This window comes from Mobula birostris, chromosome 7 (genome assembly GCF_030028105.1).
Source record: "Mobula birostris isolate sMobBir1 chromosome 7, sMobBir1.hap1, whole genome shotgun sequence".
Lineage (NCBI taxonomy): Eukaryota > Metazoa > Chordata > Chondrichthyes > Myliobatiformes > Myliobatidae > Mobula > Mobula birostris.
In genome coordinates, this window is record NC_092376.1 from 150287832 (window position 1) to 150307229 (window position 19398).

The window sequence follows — 19398 nt, forward strand, 5'->3', positions numbered from 1 at the left end:
ATATTGAAAACATGAGATGAAGAGTCCTTGAAAGTGAGTCCATAGGTTGTGAGAACAGTTCAGTGATGGGGTGAATGAAGTTATCCCCTCTGGTTCAAGAGCCTGATGGTTGAGGGGTAATAACTGTTCCTAAACCTGGTGGTGTGGGTCCCAAGGCTCCTGTATCTAATCCTGATGGCGGCAGTGAGAAGACAGCATGGCCTAGATTGATAGGGACCTTGATGAAGGATGCTGCTTTCCTGCGACGGCGCTTCATGTAGATGTGCTCAACGGTGGAGAGGGCTTTACCCGTGATAGACTGGACTGAAACCACTACTTTTGTAGGATTTTCTGTTCAAGGGCGTTTCCATACCAGGCTGTGACCCAAACAGTCAATATACTCCTCTCCACATCTATAGAAATTTGTCACAGTTTTAAATGACATGTTGAATTATTCCAAACTTCTAAGAAAGTAGAGGCACTGCCATACTTTCTTCATAATGGCATTTACTGTACGTGCCAGGCCCAGGACAGGTCCGCTGAAATGATAACACCGACAAATTTAAAGTTTCTGACCCTCTCCACCTCTGATCTCCCAATGAGAACTGGTTCGTGAACCTCTAGTTTCCTCCTCCTGAAGTCAATAATCAGCTCCTTGGTCTTGCTGACAGTGAGTGAGAGGTTGTTTCTGTGACAGCACTCAGCCAGTTTTCCAACCTCCCTCCTTTGTGCTAATTTATCACCACCTTTGATTCGGCCAACGACAGGGTGCTGTCAGTACATTTAAATATGGCATTGGAGCTGTGCTTAGCCTCACAGTCATAAGTGTAAAGTGAGTAGAGCAGGGGGCTAAGCACACAACCTTGTGGTGCACCTGTGCTGATAGTGATTGTGGAGGAGATATTGCTGCCAATCTGAACTGACTGGGGCTACAAATGAAGAAATCGAAGATCCAGTTGCACAAAGAGGAATTGAGCCCAAGGTCTTGAAGTTTATTGATTAGTTTTGAGGGGATGATAGTATTGAATGCTGAGCTGTAGTCATTAAAGAGCATCCTGATGTGTGCATCTGTGCTGTCCAGATGTTCCAGGGTTGAGTGAAGAGCCAGTGAGATGGCATCCGCTGTTGACCCGTTGTAATGGTAGGCAAATTCAAGTGGCTCCATGTCACTTCTCAGGCAGGAGTTGATATGTTTCATCACCACCCTCTCAAAGCACTTCATCACAATGGATGTAAGTGCTACTGGATGATAGTCCAGTTCGGAGAACGAGATAGGAAGAAAGATTGGATAGTAGCAAGGGAATGCAGGATAAAAATGAAAATAGAAGTGTTTAGGTAATTTATGAATCTCCTACAGTAATTAGTTCAATTGTGAGATGAATAGAGCAATTCTACACAGTTGAATATATTTGATAAGGAGCCAGATGTCCACCTTCGGGAAGCAATTGGATGAACATTAGAATCATTTTAATCAGCACAGAAACAGCTCAATTAGTCTACAGAGTCCACATCAAACAAAAAATAAATTATTTAGTTTACTCCCACTTCCCAGATCTCAGTTTTCCCTGTATCCCTGTCAGTAGACTTTAAGCTCCTATCCAAGTACCTCTTGCCTCCACTACCCTTTCAAGCAGTGAGTCCAGACCTTCCACTGTAGGCATCACCATCCTGTCTGCCCTCCCCTCCTTCTCCCTCCAACCCCTCACATAAAGTACATTTTTAAAAATCCACAATTCCTGATTATTCTACCAATGAACTTAAATATACAGAATGCCCCTTAATTATTGACCTCACTGCCAAGAGAAAAATGTCATTTGTATTCATCTTTTCTTGGCCTCCCGCAACTTAGACACGTTAGTGAACTCTCTCCTCTATTGTTACAAAGAAAGTAACTGTTGCATCTTTTCATAGCCATAACTCTCTCGAAACATTTTGATAAACCTCCTCTGCAAAATCAGCAACTTTTGGAATACAGCTTTTAATTAGGGAAGTGGAGTTACCAGGAATTTCTGTCTAATTCCTTTTAGAATGCTTGATTGTCATCATTATTTCTGCAGTGAAATGTAGTCCATAAAGGACCAAGTGAAAAATTGCTGCTCAGGGTAAAGGTGGAATAATAGTCAAATAGCTATGTATTAATTCAGATTAATAATGATCTGTTTGAGGACACTTACAGTTTAATTATTAATGTGAGCTAACTTCTGAGCTGCCTTATTTTAATCTGCATTCTTTTTTTTGATCAGGAAACTTGACGCTGCACCTCAAGGGGCTTTTTAGCAAAAATCCTATATTCGCCGGCGTATGTCTACCAGATGTCCAGAGGTCAGAATCACCAGAAAAGAAGCTGGCAAAATGTAATCCTTTGTTGACTCTGCTGGTGAAGGTAAAAATGTTTGAGGTGACGAATAGTCATCAAATATCAGTAGGATCTCTTCTGTGACAATTAAGTTTTCGTGAAAGGAGGGTTTTAGTTCACAAAATACTACCCAGTGATTGAAAGGAAAGTACAGTACTTAGTCATGTAGTTATGTTTCTTACTCAGCTACTGTTATGTATTACAAACGGCTGAACTTGGAAACCAATGAGCTCCATCGAAGTTTCTCCTGTATTGTGTCATGAAATTCCATTTAAATGTTCACTGCAGGAACAGTGAAATGATGGCGAAAGAAAACAAAGGTGTGGTGTGTGGGGAGGGGAACAAAATGGGGGAGGTGATTGACAGGGGGGTTTATACCTACTGCCTTTAACCTTATCCTACTTCTTACTGCAATGCTAGTGTGAGTCCAGACAAAGAGTTTGAAACTGATGCATAACCTAGATCTTTAAAGTCAGTAGTAATATTTATCATATGGTTATTCAAAATCCTAATAATTCTGAGAAATCAGCTGTCAATAGGTTCGGGGAACAGAGACAAAGAGTTCATTATGGAAAGCAGCAGGCTCCAGACTTAAAACCCATTGCCTTTAAACAGGTGCCTAAACCTGCCCCAAGAGTTGCAGGTGCCTGCCGTCAGTATTCAGATGGCTGAACTTTCCGCTGTTGCAACTCAGGGGTCTCTGGTGAATCTGATTCTGACATCACAACCTTCGCATTTGCAGCACCGCCATCTGGGAGGAGATACGGAGCTTGACAACATGGTGAAGCTAAATTAACAATGGCGCAGATGCACCTGCTAACGCAGCATTATTTCCAGATTAGATGAGTGTATTTGTTCCAGATCACTGCATATCTTTCATGCAATTAAATGATCATTTTGTGTCTACTGGAGAACAGCAGACTTTCTGATTCAACTTCTAAAACCATGCACAGAGTACAGAAATGCAAATATGGATCCAAAAGTTCCACGTTTCAAAGATAATGTCTGAAATGTCTGATATCCGAAGACCTATAAATTATTGACGTTCATGCCCGTCCATTCATAAATGCACGAATGCTGTCTCTCTAACATTTGTCAAAGTTGCTGGTGAACGCAGCAGGACAGGCAGCATCTCTAGGAAGAGGTACAGTCGACGTTTCAGGCCAAGACCCTTCGTCAGGACTAATTGAAGAAAGAGCTAGTAAGAGATTTAAAAGTGGGAGGGGGAGGGGGAGATCCAAAATGGTAGGAGAAGACAGGAGGGGGAGGGATGGAGCCAAGAGCTGGACAGGTGATTGGCAAAGGGGATACAAAAGGATCATGGGACAGGAGGCCCAGGGAGATGGAAAAGGGGGAGGGGGGGGGACCCAGAGGATGGGCAAGAGGTATATTCAGAGGGACAGAGGGAGAAAAAGGAGAGTGAGAGAAAGAATGTGTGTATAAAAATAAGTAACAGATGGGGTACGAGGGGGAGGTGGGGCATTAGCGGAAGTTAGAGAAGTCAATGTTCATGCCATCAGGTTGGGGGCTACCCAGATGGAATATAAGGTGTTGTTCCTCCAACCTGAGTGTGGCTTCATCTTTACAGTAGAGGAGGCCGTGGATAGACATGTCAGAATGGGAATGGGATGTGGAATTAAAATGTGTGGCCACTGGGAGATCCTGCTTTCTCTGGCGGACAGAGCGTAAGTGTTCAGCAAAACAATCTCCCAGTCTGCGTTGGGTCTCGCCAATATATAGAAGGCCACATCGGGAGCACCGGACGCAGTATATCACCCCAGCCGACTCACAGGTGAAGTGTCGCCTCACCTGGAAGGACTGTCTGGGGCCTGAATGGTAGTGAGGGAGGAAGTGTAAGGGCATGTGTAGCACTTGTTCTGCTTACTAGCTCTTTCTTCAGTTAGTCCTGACGAAGGGTCTTGGCCTGAAACGTCGACTGTACCTCTTCCTAGAGATACTGCCTGGCCTGCTGCGTTCACCAGCAACTTTGATGTGTGTTGCTTGAATTTCCAGCATCCACAGAATTCCTCGTGTTTGCGTCTCTAACATTTGGTCCATTTTCAGAAACCTACTGAGAGTAATGTATGCTCTCACATTCCCACGGTCACATTCTTGTACGTTCTCATGCAGAGTTTTATTGGAGACAGTCTTACACACTACTCTCAATCATACAGTCAGTGGTTATGAAAGACCCTGTTGTACCATTTGTGGAGCAGAGAATTCTTTACATCTGTCCATTGTTAGCATGTTCGCCAACATTCCCAATAGCAGAATAACTTTATTTAACTTGTAATTCTGGGGATGTTGGTATGTGCAAATTTACTACTGTTTTCATTTAAGTAGCAAGAGTCACCAGAGTTCATATTGATTTATGTTTTGGTGTCTCTGGGTGACATATGGGAAAGAAAGAATGCTGTCCATAGGACATCCCAAAGAATTTTACAACTAATTAAGAACTTTTGAATTCTGGTCACAATTGTGATTTAGGAAATAGTACTTTGAGATTCTACAAACAGCAATAAGACATTGACGAGAGAATCAGTATTCTTTAAATGCTGATTGAGAAGTAAATATTTTCAAACTTTGAAATGAAAATAGTTCCCTTTGTCTTCAAAATAGTACCATGGAAACTTTGACATCCACTTCAAAAGGCAGACAGGACCTCATCTAAACAAAAGCAACTCCAATAATTCAGTACAAATTAGGTATTGCACTAGAATGGAAGATTAGAGTTTTGTACTCAAACCTCTGGAGTAGAACTTGAAATCACAATGTCTGACTTGGAGAGAAACATGCGATTTACAGAACTACAGTAGAACTAATGAACAGCCATGTGAATAAGGTGCCTTTATATCTTATACATAGTTAAGTTTCCTTCATAAAGTGAGGCACTTTCAGGAGAGTACCCAGTTGAAATGGTTTCGTTTAATGAACCCTGAATAAAGGCCCTGAATTCTGGACAGAAAGCTGCAGCTTTTGGGAACATGGCTAATTACCTGTTTTTGTGCTTTATTTGTTCAAAGCAAAGCTTTTGGTTAGCCATGGTTAGAATTTTGTTTGGACGTAATGATTGATTGGAAATATGATATTTTTACAGAAATGCTTACAGATGGATGCAGACAAGAGAGCTTCATCCACAGAGCTTCTAAAACATGAATATTTCACAGCAGATGGATTCTCAGAAAAGTGAGGACTTTTACATGAGAAAGAAAACTATTTTAATTGATATTTCGAACATTACTATTTATTTCTTTCTAAATGATTCAAGAAATATCTACTCAGTAATAAGAGAATAACATCAATTTGCAGAATCCATTTTTTTAAAATTATGATCATATTCGATCCCTTTTCTCTCTGCTTGGTTCTCAGCAAGTCATGAACCAAGTGCAGTGAGGAAACTAGTATTTATGTCTCTATCAGCCCCTTCGTCTGGATATTTGAGAAGGAGAGTAGCTTGCTGTGGGAAGTGGGTTGGGATGATTAGGAAGAAGGTTAATGTATGGGCTGGGTTGTTCTCCTCATACCTGAGCTTTACAGTGGTTTTGAGAATTAATAAATGAAGGTTAGGTTTGCTAAATGCAGAAACTGAAAACAATCATGGGAAGGGAAAAGATAAAAGTGGACGTTTGCCTTTCTTGAGGAATGTTGTCTTCAACTACTGCACAGAGTCTTGTCATCTTCAGAAGTTTTCTGATGACTCTGCCATAATTGGATGCATCAGCAAGGGAGATGAGGCTGAGTACAGGGCTACGGTAGGAAACTTTTTCACATGGTGTGAGCAGAATTATCTGCAGCTTAATGTGAAAAAGACTAAGGAGCTGGTGGTAGACCTGAGGAGAGCTAAGGTACCGGTGACCCCTGTTTCCATCCAGGGGGTCAGTGTGGACATGGTGGAGGATTACAGATACCTGGGGATATGAATTGACAATAAACTGGACTGGTCAAAGAACACTGAGGCTGTCTACAAGAAGGGTCGGAGCCGCCTCTATTTCCTGAGGAGACTGAGGTCCTTTAACATCTGCCGGACGATGCTGAGGATGTTCTACGAGTCTGTGGTGGCCAGTGCTATCATGTTTGCTGTTGAGTGCTGGGGCAGCAGGCTGAGGGTAGCAGACACCAACAGAATCAACAAACTCATTCGTAAGGCCAGTGATGTTGTCAGGATGGAACTGGACTCTCTCACGGTGGTGTCTGAAAAGAGGACGCTGTCCAAGTTGCATGCCATCTTGGACAATGTCTCCCATCCACTACATAATGTACTGGTTGGGCACAGGAGTACATTCAGCCAGAGACTCATTCCACCGAGATGCAGCACAGAGCGTCATAGGAAGTCATTCCTGCCTGTGGCCTTCAAACTTTACAACTCCTCCCTTGGAGGGTCAGACACCCTGAGCCAATAGGCTGGTCCTGGACTTATTTCCTGGCATAATTTACATATTACTATTTAACTATTTATGGTTTTATTACTATTTATTATTTATGTTGCAACTGTAACGAAAACCAATTTCCCCCAGGACCAATAAAATATGACTATGACTAAAAGTGCAAAAATATTGTTGGTGGTAAACTGGTGTACTCAGACCTTTGGCAAGAAAGGGGATGATGTGCTTTCTGATGACACCTCATTTGAAGTGGCAGAAATGGCAATAGATAATCTATTGAATTGGAGAACGGTGGTGTGGAAGATAAGGACAAGGGAAATTTTTCAGTTTTCTAGAAGGGAGGCAAAGGGTTGAAAGCAGAATGTCAGGTAATACAAAGGATGGAGTGCTATCAACTTCAATGTAGGGAAACATTGGTTGAGGGGAAAGAATGGTTGACATAGAAAGGGGCTCGGCAGAACAAATAATTCAAAGGTATGGAAACGGAGAATAAAATGGAGTCATTACAAAAAGCTTAAGGAGAAGTGACATGGTCAATATAGCTATGGGTCTGCTGATCCTAGGATTGATAGAGTTGCTGATCTATACCCTAAAATTGTCATCCTGATGGTGCACGGCAATGCAAAGAAATTGCACAACTTTCATGAAAATTATGTAGTTAGGATTAAGAAAGTAAAACTAAGTAGCTGATATTATTAAATATATTGCACACATAGGTGGGGACAAAGGGAGTTAATATTGAGATTCAGAGTAATGCTAAGCAGTGTGAAATGATGGTTATATCAGCAGACTTGCTTGTGAATTTGGGTGGAGGTTGAGACAAGCTGTGTGGATTAGGAGAATGAAGCTTGAGGTTGTAAAGGCACCAGAGAAACAAAGGCCTGATATTCAGTGATGGGGTCCAGTGGGAGATATTAGGAATCGCCAGTAAGTTGTAATTGAGCCTCAGCAGGGCAGAAGTCAGTTTGCTAAACAACAGCATCACTGTCTTTGTTTTTGTGATATCACACCGGAGGAATATTGTATCATTTCTTAATGCATGCATTACTAAATGACAATAAAAGAGGACTATGTATCCTCATAATCTATAATCTATCTATATCCAGGTTAGGGTGCTGCAGCCTCAGGTGGTAATAAGATAGGAATTGTTGTCACACTTACAGTTTGCAATGACGAGGTAAAAGGACAGTGAGGAGTGTGCAGCTCTGAAAACAGAGCAAGGGTCCAACATGCCAGTGAAGGGCCATGGTCAAAGAAATGTCTCTAGAGGTGGACACAGCTGGAGAATAGGTAGAACTCATGTTGAGATCAAAACTTGTTAATATTCATGTGGAAGAGAATGAAACTTGGATCTCTTTTGAGAACTGAATATTGGGTTTGCAGACGGAATCAGAAGAGACAATGATTTCGAGATAATGTGTGAAACTTGTAGAATAAAGAGAGTTAGCAGCTAGAGATGGGAAATAATGACACAGGGGATGATGGATTATATCCAAGAGCTGTTGAAACTTGCAAATCTTTGATATCTGAAAGTAAGAACATTTTTGTAAAAAGGTTAATTGAGATGCTTGTCATATAATAATTATATTTTACCATGAAGATACATCTTACATTGTCCTGGAATGCACTGGAAAATGTTTAGAAAGCCAGCAGACTAACCAATGGAGACTTGAATAACAGGGCATACTAGTTGGGAAATGTTGCTTCAATGAACCAGGCTAGTGATGAAACTAAAAATGAAGAGTGAAAATGTTATTTGCAGAAGTTAACTTAGATTTCTTCATTAATTAATATTAAAAATGCTGAAATTTTCGAATGATACCAGAAAACACTGGAAGCACTCAACATGTAAGGCAGTATCTTGAGAAAGGATATCCTTGTATTTCCAGATTTATCCCAGAGATTCAAGCTCAAATCCTCAAGGATATGAAAGATAATCTGCTGTTGATTAGAAAACGTAAAAACATCAGCAAAGAAATTTCAGAATATGAAAAGGCACTGCTAGCTGTAAAACAAAGCACTAAAAAGCATGGAAAGGTGAGTTACTCTTGTTCCATTACAATCCTAAACCTCTTGTTTGAGTAAACATTTATTGACAGTGATCTTCGAAAGAGAGTTGCTGACTGCGACAGGAGTTAGAGAATGACATTTTGTTGCTAGAGTGTGAGTTAGAATCAAACCTGCATTACTGTGGGGAGTGGGGGAATCCTTTTTACCACTAGCTGTAAGGACCTAACTTGAAACATTTTTGGGTGACCTCTGCTGATCAACTTGAACTAGAGAATAGCTCCAAACTGCTGTTAGTAGAATTAAACTTTAATTCACATTCAAGCCAGTTCATAGGATGACTTGCAACACACATCAAAGTTGCTGGTGAACGCAGCAGGCCAGGCAGCATCTCTAGGAAGAGGTACAGTCGACGTTTCAGGTCGAGACCCTTCGTCAGGACTAACTGGAGGAAGAGTTAGTAAGAGATTTGAAAGTGGGAGGGGGAGGGGGAGATCCAAAATGATAGGAGAAGACAGGAGGGGGAGGGATGGAGCCAAGAGCTGGACAGGTGATTGGCAAAGGGGATATGAGAGGATCATGGGACAGGAGGCCCAGGGAGAAGGAAAAGGGGGAGGGGGGGAAAAACCTAGAGGATGGGCAAGGGGTATAGTCAGAGGGACAGAGGGAGAAAAAGGAGAGAGAGAGAGAGAAAGAATTGTGTATATAAATAAATAATGGATGGGGTGCGAGGGGGAGGTGGGGCATTAGCGGAAGTTAGAGAAGTCAATGTTCATGCCATCAGGTTGGAGGCTACCCAGACAGAATATAAGGTGTTGTTCCGTTAAGGGAGGTGCTGTTGTAGTCTGGCGTACTGACCTCTACCTTGCCGAGGCACAGCAACAACTCACAGATACCTCCTCTTATTTACCCCTCGATCGTGACCCCACTAAAGAGCACCAGGCCATTGTCTCCCACACCATCACCGACTTTATCCGCTCAGTGGATCTCCCATCCACTGCTACCAACCTTATAGTTCCCACACCTCACACCTCCCGTTTCTACCTCCTACCCAAGATCCACAAACCTGCCTGTCCTGGCCGACCTATTGTCTCAGCTTGCTTCTGCCCCACCGAACTCGTTTCTGCATACCTCGACACGGTTTTATCACCCCTTGTTCAATCCCTTCCTACCTATGTTCGTGACACTTCTCACGCTCTTAAACTTTTCGATGATTTTAAGTTCCCTGGCCCCCACCGCTTTATTTTCACCATGGACGTCCAGTCCCTATATACTTCCATCCCCCATCAAGAAGGTCTCAAAGCTCTCCGCCTCTTTTTGGATTCCAGACCTAATCAGTTCCTCTCTACACCACTCTGCTCCGTCTAGTGGAATTAGTCCTTACTCTTAATAATTTCTCCTTTGGCTCCTCCCACTTCCTCCAAACTAAAGGTGTAGCTATGGGCACCCGTATGGGTCCTAGCTATGCCTGCCTTTTTGTTGGCTTTGTGGAACAATCTATGTTCCGTGCCTATTCTGGTATCTGTCCCCCACTTTTCCTTCGCTACATCGACGACTGCATTGGTGCTGCTTCCAGCACGCATGCTGAGCTCGTTGGCTTTATTAACTTTGCCTCCAACTTTCACCCTGCCCTCAAGTTTACCTGGTCCATTTCCGACACCTCCCTCCCCTTTCTAGGTCTTTCTGTCTCTATCTCTGGAGACAGCTTATCCACTGATGTCTACTATAAGCCTACTGACTCTCACAGCTATCTGGACTATTCCTCTTCTCACCCTGTCTCTTGCAAAAATGCCATCCCCTTCTCGCAATTCCTCCGTCTTCGCCGCATCTGCTCTCAGGATGAGGCTTTTCATTCCAGGACGAGGGAGATGTCCTCCTTTTTTAAAGAAAGGGGATTCCCTTCCTCCACCATCAACTCTGCTCTCAAACGCATCTCCCCCATTTCACGCACATCTGCTCTCACTCCATCCTCCCGCCACCCCACTAGGAATAGGGTTCCCCTGGTCCTCACCTACCACCCCACCAGCCTCCGGGTCCAACATATTATTCTCCGTAACTTCTACTACCTCCAACGGGATCCCACCACTAAGCACGTCTTTCCCTCCCCCCCCCCCCGGCTTTCCACAGGGATCGCTCCCTACGCGACTCCCTTGTCCATTCGTCCCCCCCATCCCTCCCCACTGATCTCCCTCCTGGCACTTATCCTTGCAAGTGGAACAAGTGCTACACATGCCCTTACACTTCCTCCCTTACCACCATTCAGGGTCCCAGACAATCCTTCCAGGTGAGGGGACACTTCACCTGTGAGTCGGCTGGGGTGATATACTGTGTCCGGTGCTCCCGATGTGGCCTTCTATATATTGGCGAGACCCGACGCAGACTGAGAGACCGCTTTGCTGAACACCTACGTTCTGTCTGCCAGAGAAAGCAGGATCTCCCAGTGGCCACATATTTTAATTCCACATCCCATTCCCATTCTGACATGTCTATCCATGGCCTCCTCTACTGTAAAGATGAAGCCACACTCAGGTTGGAGGAACAACACCTTATATTCCGTCTGGGTAGCCTCCAACCTGATGGCATGAACATTGACTTCTCTAACTTCCACTAATGCCCCACCTCCCCCTTGTACCCCATCCGTTATTTATATACATACATTCTTTCTCTCACTCTCCTTTTTCTGCCTCTGTCCCTCTGACTATACCCCTTGCCCATCCTCTGGGTTCCCCCCCCTTTGTCTTTCTCCCTGGGCCTCCTGTCCCATGATCCTCTCATATCCCCTTTGCCAATCACCTGTCCAGCTCTTGGCTCCATCCCTCCCCCTCCTGTCTTCTCCTATCATTTTGGATCTCCCCCTCCCCCTCCCACTTTCAAATCTCTTACTAACGCTTCCCTCAGTTAGTCCTGACGAAGCGTCTCGGCCTGAAACGTCGACTGTACCTCTTCCTAGAGATGCTGCCTGGCCTGTTGCGTTCACCAGCAACTTTGGTGTGTGTTGCTTGAATTTCCAGCATCTGCAGAATTCCTGTTGCATAGGATGATTTGTTTGGCAGATGTTGCATGGGTACTTGAGCTGGGGTGAAGTGGATTGTGGGTCATGGGTAAGATGAGGCTGTGAAACTGTTGTGTTAACAAGAAACAGCTTCAAGTACCAACCGATAGGAAGGCAAATAAGGTTAGGAAAATGTGCATAGAACCTTATAGTGTTAATGTTACTTCCAGTTAAAACAAAAGATTTACAAATGCAACATCTGCCAAACTGGCCAGCCTGTTGTGGTAATATTTTTCCTATCGCCTGGAAGGTTCACACCGTACTTAAGCGTCTCCAAATCAAGCCCAGAAAGTTGTCTTAAGTTTGCCTTGTCTGATACAGATTGATTCTCTGTCTACAGGTCTGCATTCTGTTTGCACACATCCGATGTAAATGAGCATGTGTAAGAAGTGAGGAATAGGTAGCTCTGAAGTTTATACAACTAGATTCACACACCCTGGCTACACAAGAGGATAAGAAGATTAGCATTATTTGTCACATATACATTGAAACGTACAGAGAAATGAGTTGTTTACATCATTGACCAACACAGTCTGAGAATGTGCTGGAGGCAGCCTGCGGTATTGCTACGCTTCCGACACCAATGTGGTGTGCACACAACTTACTAACTCGTACGCCTTTAGAATGTGCGAGCAAATCAGAGCACCCAGAAGAAACCATACGGTTACGGGAAGAACGTACAAGCTTCTCACAGACAGCATTGGGAATTGAACCCTGATCATTGATGCCGTAAAGTGGTACGGGGCTATGCTGTCCTGTTAAAAGCAATTTAGATTGAACTTCCCTAGTCTGAAAGGTATCAATGTGCAAAAGCAGAATGAGAAACATTAAAAGCTCCACTATGAGATCTCTTGATCTAGTTAATAAAACAGTCTGTCTAATTCAGGAATTCGGTTACTGGGATAACCCAATGGCTGGGATAACTAAAATTTGAATCTTCTATATCATATCTTCACAATATTACAAGGCTTATTCTACTAAAAGCTGTTAATAATTTGTTCTCATTGTTTCACCTTTGACAGTTCTACCCCCAGTTAGGGTAGTATTATCCAGAGAATTAGCTACAGCAGCCTAACTGGCAATGGCAACAGCATGGCCCAGTGACTTCCTGCTGATGGTATAAATAATGAAACCTTGATATCATGACTGAATTGGAGATTAAAGTTTTCTTCACTTGAAACACACACGATATGTATTTTTTTGTAGTTTTGTTGGTGGAACATTATTCTGATGTTTATGAGAAATTATTTTTATATACATTTATCTAAAACTGTGATATTTCAAACCTAATGATTTAATCTGGAAACACATCAGTTGTGCCAGCTATTTGTTTCCTTAATAGACAAAATTAAATTACCTCATGAAATTTTGAAGGAAAATGCCACATTTTCTAAATAATAGATTGATATTTAAATAATTAACAAGTGATTATTTTTCCTTCATAATATGTCCCAATTTCCAATGTAGAACATTTGGAGTTATTTAATATTAAAGATATTCAAATATATTCCGTTCAAGTTTATTAGACAGACTGAATTAGCAAGATCCAATACAGTAACTGACCAAAGTTATATGTTAGGCTATTAATTTTACTCCATTTAATTTGTTTAAACTATAACTTACATGATGAATTGCGATAATTATTGGAAGTGAGATATAGATCTGGCTTTAAACTGCAGTGTGCAGTACCAGTTATGCACACTTAGCATACAATATTAACAATATAAATGACTAATTTTTTTGCTCTTTTATCTACTTTATCTAGGTGAGTGAGAGTGCAATTTATGATAATGTAGGGAAAATTGAAAACAGGGATTGATACAGAATTACTGTAATTGGATGGCAATGGTTGGCGTAGGCTAAAGCGTCTGTTCCTGTCCCGTATCTTTTTTTGAAAACATAACTTAAAATAACTTAAAATCAATGCTAAATCACTTAGGAGTGAAGTTGGAAAATAACTTTTCCAACTTCAGAACTCAGGCCACGAATGTGGCAGTGTTGGCAGGATCAAATAGTTCACATTATGATTCTGATGCTGGAGTGGATGATTTACCATGATATACTGCTTTGATAAATCAGTTGCCACATTTGGCTGACAACTTGTTTTTACCTGTTTCACTTTATTTTTTTGTTACACTAGGATGAACTTAAAACATGTACGCACGATGGCCAATGTTAAAAATAGAGGTGGACTTATTTGGGAGCTTGAGCAAAATTAAACCAAGATTGTTCCAAAAGGACAAATTATCTGTAACAATAATTTAAAAATTAACTTATTTACAAAGTAAGTAAGTCAGACTGTGGTCAGATGCTTCCAGTATGCTGCATCGGCAAGTTGGCGGCGCTGGAGGTTCACTGTCTGCATGAGATGATGGGACTTCTGAGAGACTTTGAGACCTTTACCGTGCCATGGTCTGTTCTTACTAAATTACGGTATTACTTTGCACTGTTGTAACTATATGTTATAATTACTTGGTTTTTGTTAGTTTTTAAGTCGGTTTGTCATGTGTTTCTGTGATATCATTCTGGAAAAACATTGTATCATTTCTTAATGCATGCATTACTAAATGACAATAAAAGAGGACTGCGTGTCCTCATAATCTAAAAAAAATTAACTTACTTTTCACATGCTAATCATTCAAAACACACTTTTCTCTTTATATAGGACACAATAAAGGATAAGGAGCCTAAAAGCAGGAAGTACAAACGTATTAGCTCGAAAGGAGAAGCAACAAAGGCCGATCAAGTAGATTATCCAGCTGTTTGGAAACCTCCTCCAAAGCCGCAGGAAGATGCTCTGGGAAATCCTTCTGCAGGAACTGAAGAAATAGAAGGAAGCCTCATGGCAACTGAAGGAAACCCTGCTGGAACTGACGGAAGGTATACCAATGGCTGTAACACAAGTCCAGCAGTTACTTCCCTGAAGGATCTGAACAATGGTGGGAAAGGTGTGAACAACACACCAGTGACAACTATCCCTCCCATTGGCATGCATGCCAGAATAACCACTTCTGTGTCTCCGAACAAAAATCTCAATAATGACACCAATGAAACTTCAATTTTGAACTCAAGGTAGCTATCGGGAAAGTATGTCACAAAACTCTGTAGTATAATTGTGAGTAATCCATAAATAGACTTTCTTGTCAGCCTGTGCTTTGCCACTAAGAAACATTTTATGAATGCTCTGTTGAAAATGCATCTAGCTGTTAATTTGCAGGCTTTATCTACAGGTTACAGTAGTTTAATTTGTTGCCTGATATGTGCATGGTGGGAAGCATCTGAGCAGAACCAAAATTACAATGTATCCAGTGTAATTGCTTTTCTTTGTCAATGGTCCTGGCGGAGGATCCAGGAAGGGGAGGAACTGTGCAAGTGGAACACAAGGGAAAAAGTCATCCTATCATTTCAGTATATCATAGATCTCGTGCATTTGAAAACTTACAAAAGATTCTTTTCTCACTACTTTTTATTTGAAGGCTTATAAAGCACGTACCGTGCCTATAAAAAATATTCAATCCCACCCTCCCCCAGAAGTTTTCATGTTTTATTGTTTTACAACATTGAATCACAGTGGATTTAATTTGGCTTTTTTGACACTGATCAACAGAAAAAGTCTATTGTGTCAAAGTGAAAACAGATCTCTACAAAGTGATCTAAATTAATTACAAATATAAAACACAAAATAATTGATTGCATAAGTATTCACCACCTTTTGATATAACACATCAAATTATCACTGGTGCAGTCAATTAGTTTTAGAAGTCACATAATTAGTTAAATGGAGATCTGATTTGGAGACCTGTGTGCAGTCAAGGTGTTTCAATTGCTTGTAGTAAAAATACACCTGTATTTGGAAGGTCCAAAGGCTGGTGAGTCAGTATCCTGGCAAAAACTACACCATGAAGACAAAAGAACACTCCAAGCAACTCCGTGAAAAGGTTATTGTAAAGCACAAGTCAGGATACGGATATAAGAACATTTCCAAGTCACTAAATATTGCTTGGCGTACAGTTAAGTCAATCATCAAGAAATGGAAAGCATATGGCACAGCTGTAAATCTGCCTAGAGCAGCCGTTCTCAAAAAGTGAGTCACCTTGCAAGAAGGCGACGGGTGAGGGAGGCCACCAAGAGACCTATGACAACTCAAGATGAGTTACAAGCTTCCATGGCTGAGGTGGGAGAGATTGCACATACAACTGTTGCCCAGGTGCTTCACCAGTTGCAACGTTATGAGAGAGTGGCAAAGAGAAAGCCACTGTTGAAAAAAAACTCACATGAAATCTCAGCTAGAATTTGCCAGAAGGCATGTGGGAGACTCTGAAGTCAGCTGGAAGAAGGTTCTATGGTCTGATGAAACCTAAATTGAGCTTTTTGGCCATCAGACTAAACGCTATGTTTGATGTAAGCCAAACGCCATACATCATCAAAAACGCACCATCCCTACCATGAAGCATGGTGGTGGCAGCATCATGCTGTGGGGATGATTCACTACAGCAGGCTGAAAGGCTGAAGGTGTGTGATGATAGAGGGTAAAATGAACGCAGCAAAATACAGGGAAATCCTGGAGAAAAACCTGATGCAGTCTGCAAGAGAACTGCGACTTGGGAGAAGATTTGTTTTCTATCAAGACAATAACTCCAAGCATAAAGCCAAAGCTACACAGGAATGGCTTAGAAACAACAAAGTTAATGTCCTGGAGTGGCCAAGTCAGAGTCTAGACCTCAAATCAGTTGAGAACTTGTGGCTGGACTTGAAAAGGGCTGTCCATTCTCAATCCCCATGCAATCTGACAGATCTTGGGCAGTTTTGTAAAGAAGAATGGGGAAAAATGGTAGTGTCCATATGTGCAACACTGAAAAAGACTGATCCACACAGACACAAGGCTGTAATTGCCGCGAAAGGTGTATCGAATAAACACTGACTTGAAGGGGGTGAGTAATTATGCAATCAATCATTTTGTGTTTAATAATTGTAATAAATTTAGACCAATTTGTAAAACTTTGTTTTCACTTTGACACAAAAGAGTCTTTTCTGATGATCAGTGTCAAAAAAGCCAAATTAAATCCACTGTGATTCAATGTTGTAAAACAAAAAAACATGAAATCTTGCAAGGGGGGACGAATACCTTTTATAGACACAGTATAAAATGTTAATTTACAGGATCAGATGGAGTACACCACACTTGGCTTCTTTGTCATTCTTCCAGTTTCCAGATTCTGAAAACAATTTAACACTAAAATATTGCACACTCTTGCTCATCACTTTTGGCAAAAAGCTGTTTGTAGCATTTTGGTATACATCAAATTTACTTCCTGTGTAGGCTGGTCTGTTGATTGTGCCTGTTTTAAAAACAGACTTTGGAAAAAAAAAGCAAGTATTTGAATTTCACACAAAAAATGCTGGTGAACGCAGCAGGGCAGGCAGCACCTATAGAAAGAGGTACAGTCGACGTTTTGGGCCGAAACCCTTTGTCAGGACTAACCGAAAGAAGAGTTAGTAAGAGATTTGAAAGTGGGAGGGGGAGGGGGAGATCCGAAATGATAGGAGAAGACAGGAGGGGGAGGGATGGAGCCAAGAGCTGAACAGGTGATTGGCAATAGGGATACAAGGCTGGAGAAGGGAGAGGATAATGGGATGGGAGGCCTAGGGAGAAAGAAAGTGGGGGTGGAAGCCCAGAGGATGGGCAAGGAGTTATAGTGAGAGGGACAGAGGGAGAAAAAAGAGAGGGAAAAAAGGGGAAAAGAAAAAAATAAAATTAATAATAATATATAAATAAATAAGGGATGGGGTACGAAGGGGAGGTGGGGCATTAGTGGAAGATAGAGAAGTCAATGTTCATGCCATCAGGTTGGAGGCTACCCAGACGGAATATAAGGTGTTGTTCCTCCAACCCGAGTGTGGCTTCAACTGACCTCCTCTATGGTAAAGATGAAGCCACACTCAGATTGGAGGAACAACACCTTATATTCTGTCTGGGTAGCCTCCAACCTGATGGCATGAACATTGACTTCTCTAACTTCTGTTAATGCCCTACCTCCCCTTCATACCCCATCCCTTATTTATTTATTTATTTATTTATTTATTTATTATTTTAAAAATTTTTCTCTCTTTTTTCTCCCTCTGTCCTTCTGTCCTTCTCACTATAACTCCTTGCCCGTCGACTGTCGACCGAAACGTTGACTGTACCTCTTCCTGTAGATGCTGCCTGGCCTGCTGCATTCACCAGCGTTTTTCATGTGTGTTGCTTGAATTTCCAGCATCTGCAGAATTCCTCGTGTTTGAATATCAGATTCTTAAATGAGGAATGTCATTTTAGGAAGATGGATCACTTTTACCCTGAAGTGATCGATCACTTTAATCTGAGGCATCAGCAATAGTACAAAAGAGATTTAGATCCAGATGAATGTGCTGTCTATTCTGCTCCAAATATATAACATTTATTTCAACCAGGGAGGAGTAATTTTTCTATCAGCATCATGTTTCTGTTTCCTATAATGCTGTAAATGACTGTGTAAGGACATTTGCAAACTTTCAGGCAATCTTACAAATAATAAACAGTTTTGTGTGAAGTATCCGGTATCTTTTGGAACTGGGTTGATGCCTTCAATTAGTTCTTCCTGAGAATCTGAATGACTGGTCAAAAGACACTCAGTTCTCAGGGTTGATCAAATATCATTAATTCATCTTACCATAGGTTCCCAGCTACTTTGCATGATGATCATTAATGCAGGGGCTATTGTTACACTGCTTTTTTGTTGAGAAGATAAATTTTTAACTTTTGTAGGATGCAAGAGAAAGTGAAGATAAAATCAAGCCCCTGTGGCAACCAGATGACTGAAATACTTCCAGCACCAGTAAGTTATTAGATGTTGTGTATATACATCATTTAACTGTAGTTTTTGTTTAACATAAGGAATCATTTTTAAGAAGATAAACTATATTTCACCTTTAGCTAATATAATACAAATAATAAATAGAACAGTATTTGAATGTGACATGTAAATGTACCTTTATTTTGCTAAAACTGGCAGCAGGAAAACAACCTTTAATTTTCACTTGGGAGAATGACTTATAATTTATATACAATAATTTATATACACCAAATATTTTGCTGTATATAATTAGTAATAACGTACTGCATTTGTTTTTGTTTGTTCTGACTCTCATTGCATTATTTTGTGCAAAAAGTCTGGTTAGGCTGCTTGCCTCCTCTCTTTGATGTTATTGCCATATTTTGTTCAGTTAAGTCTTAAAATAGCATTCGAGGGCAATGACCACGAATTGCTACTTAGGTGATTAAGGGGGTCATAGATAAATTCATTTTTAGATTTATTGGCTTAATTTAGATTTACAGTTAAATTCGCTTAGTATTGTAACTTTTAATTATTCATTACACCACTGTAAGTGGAGTCACTATAGTAAATATGGAATTAAATGAGTGTTTTGGTAATAAGGCAATGATGAAATTGTGTTGGTGGAGGGTAGTTATTGCCAAGCACTAGTGTAGCCCAGCAATAACTTGCCAGTTATTATTCCAAGCTCTACTGCTTTTAAATAAAAGGAGTTTCTTTGACTGAGCTTTTATTAAGTAGAATGGAATGACCACGAAGAACTATTTTTCC

At 41.2% G+C, this 19398-nt stretch overlaps 1 pseudogene; it reads left to right on the forward strand.

The window, feature by feature from the left end:
* Positions 1 to 19398, forward strand: part of LOC140200856 (cyclin-dependent kinase-like 3) — a 70956-nt pseudogene that overhangs the window by 14828 nt on the left and 36730 nt on the right.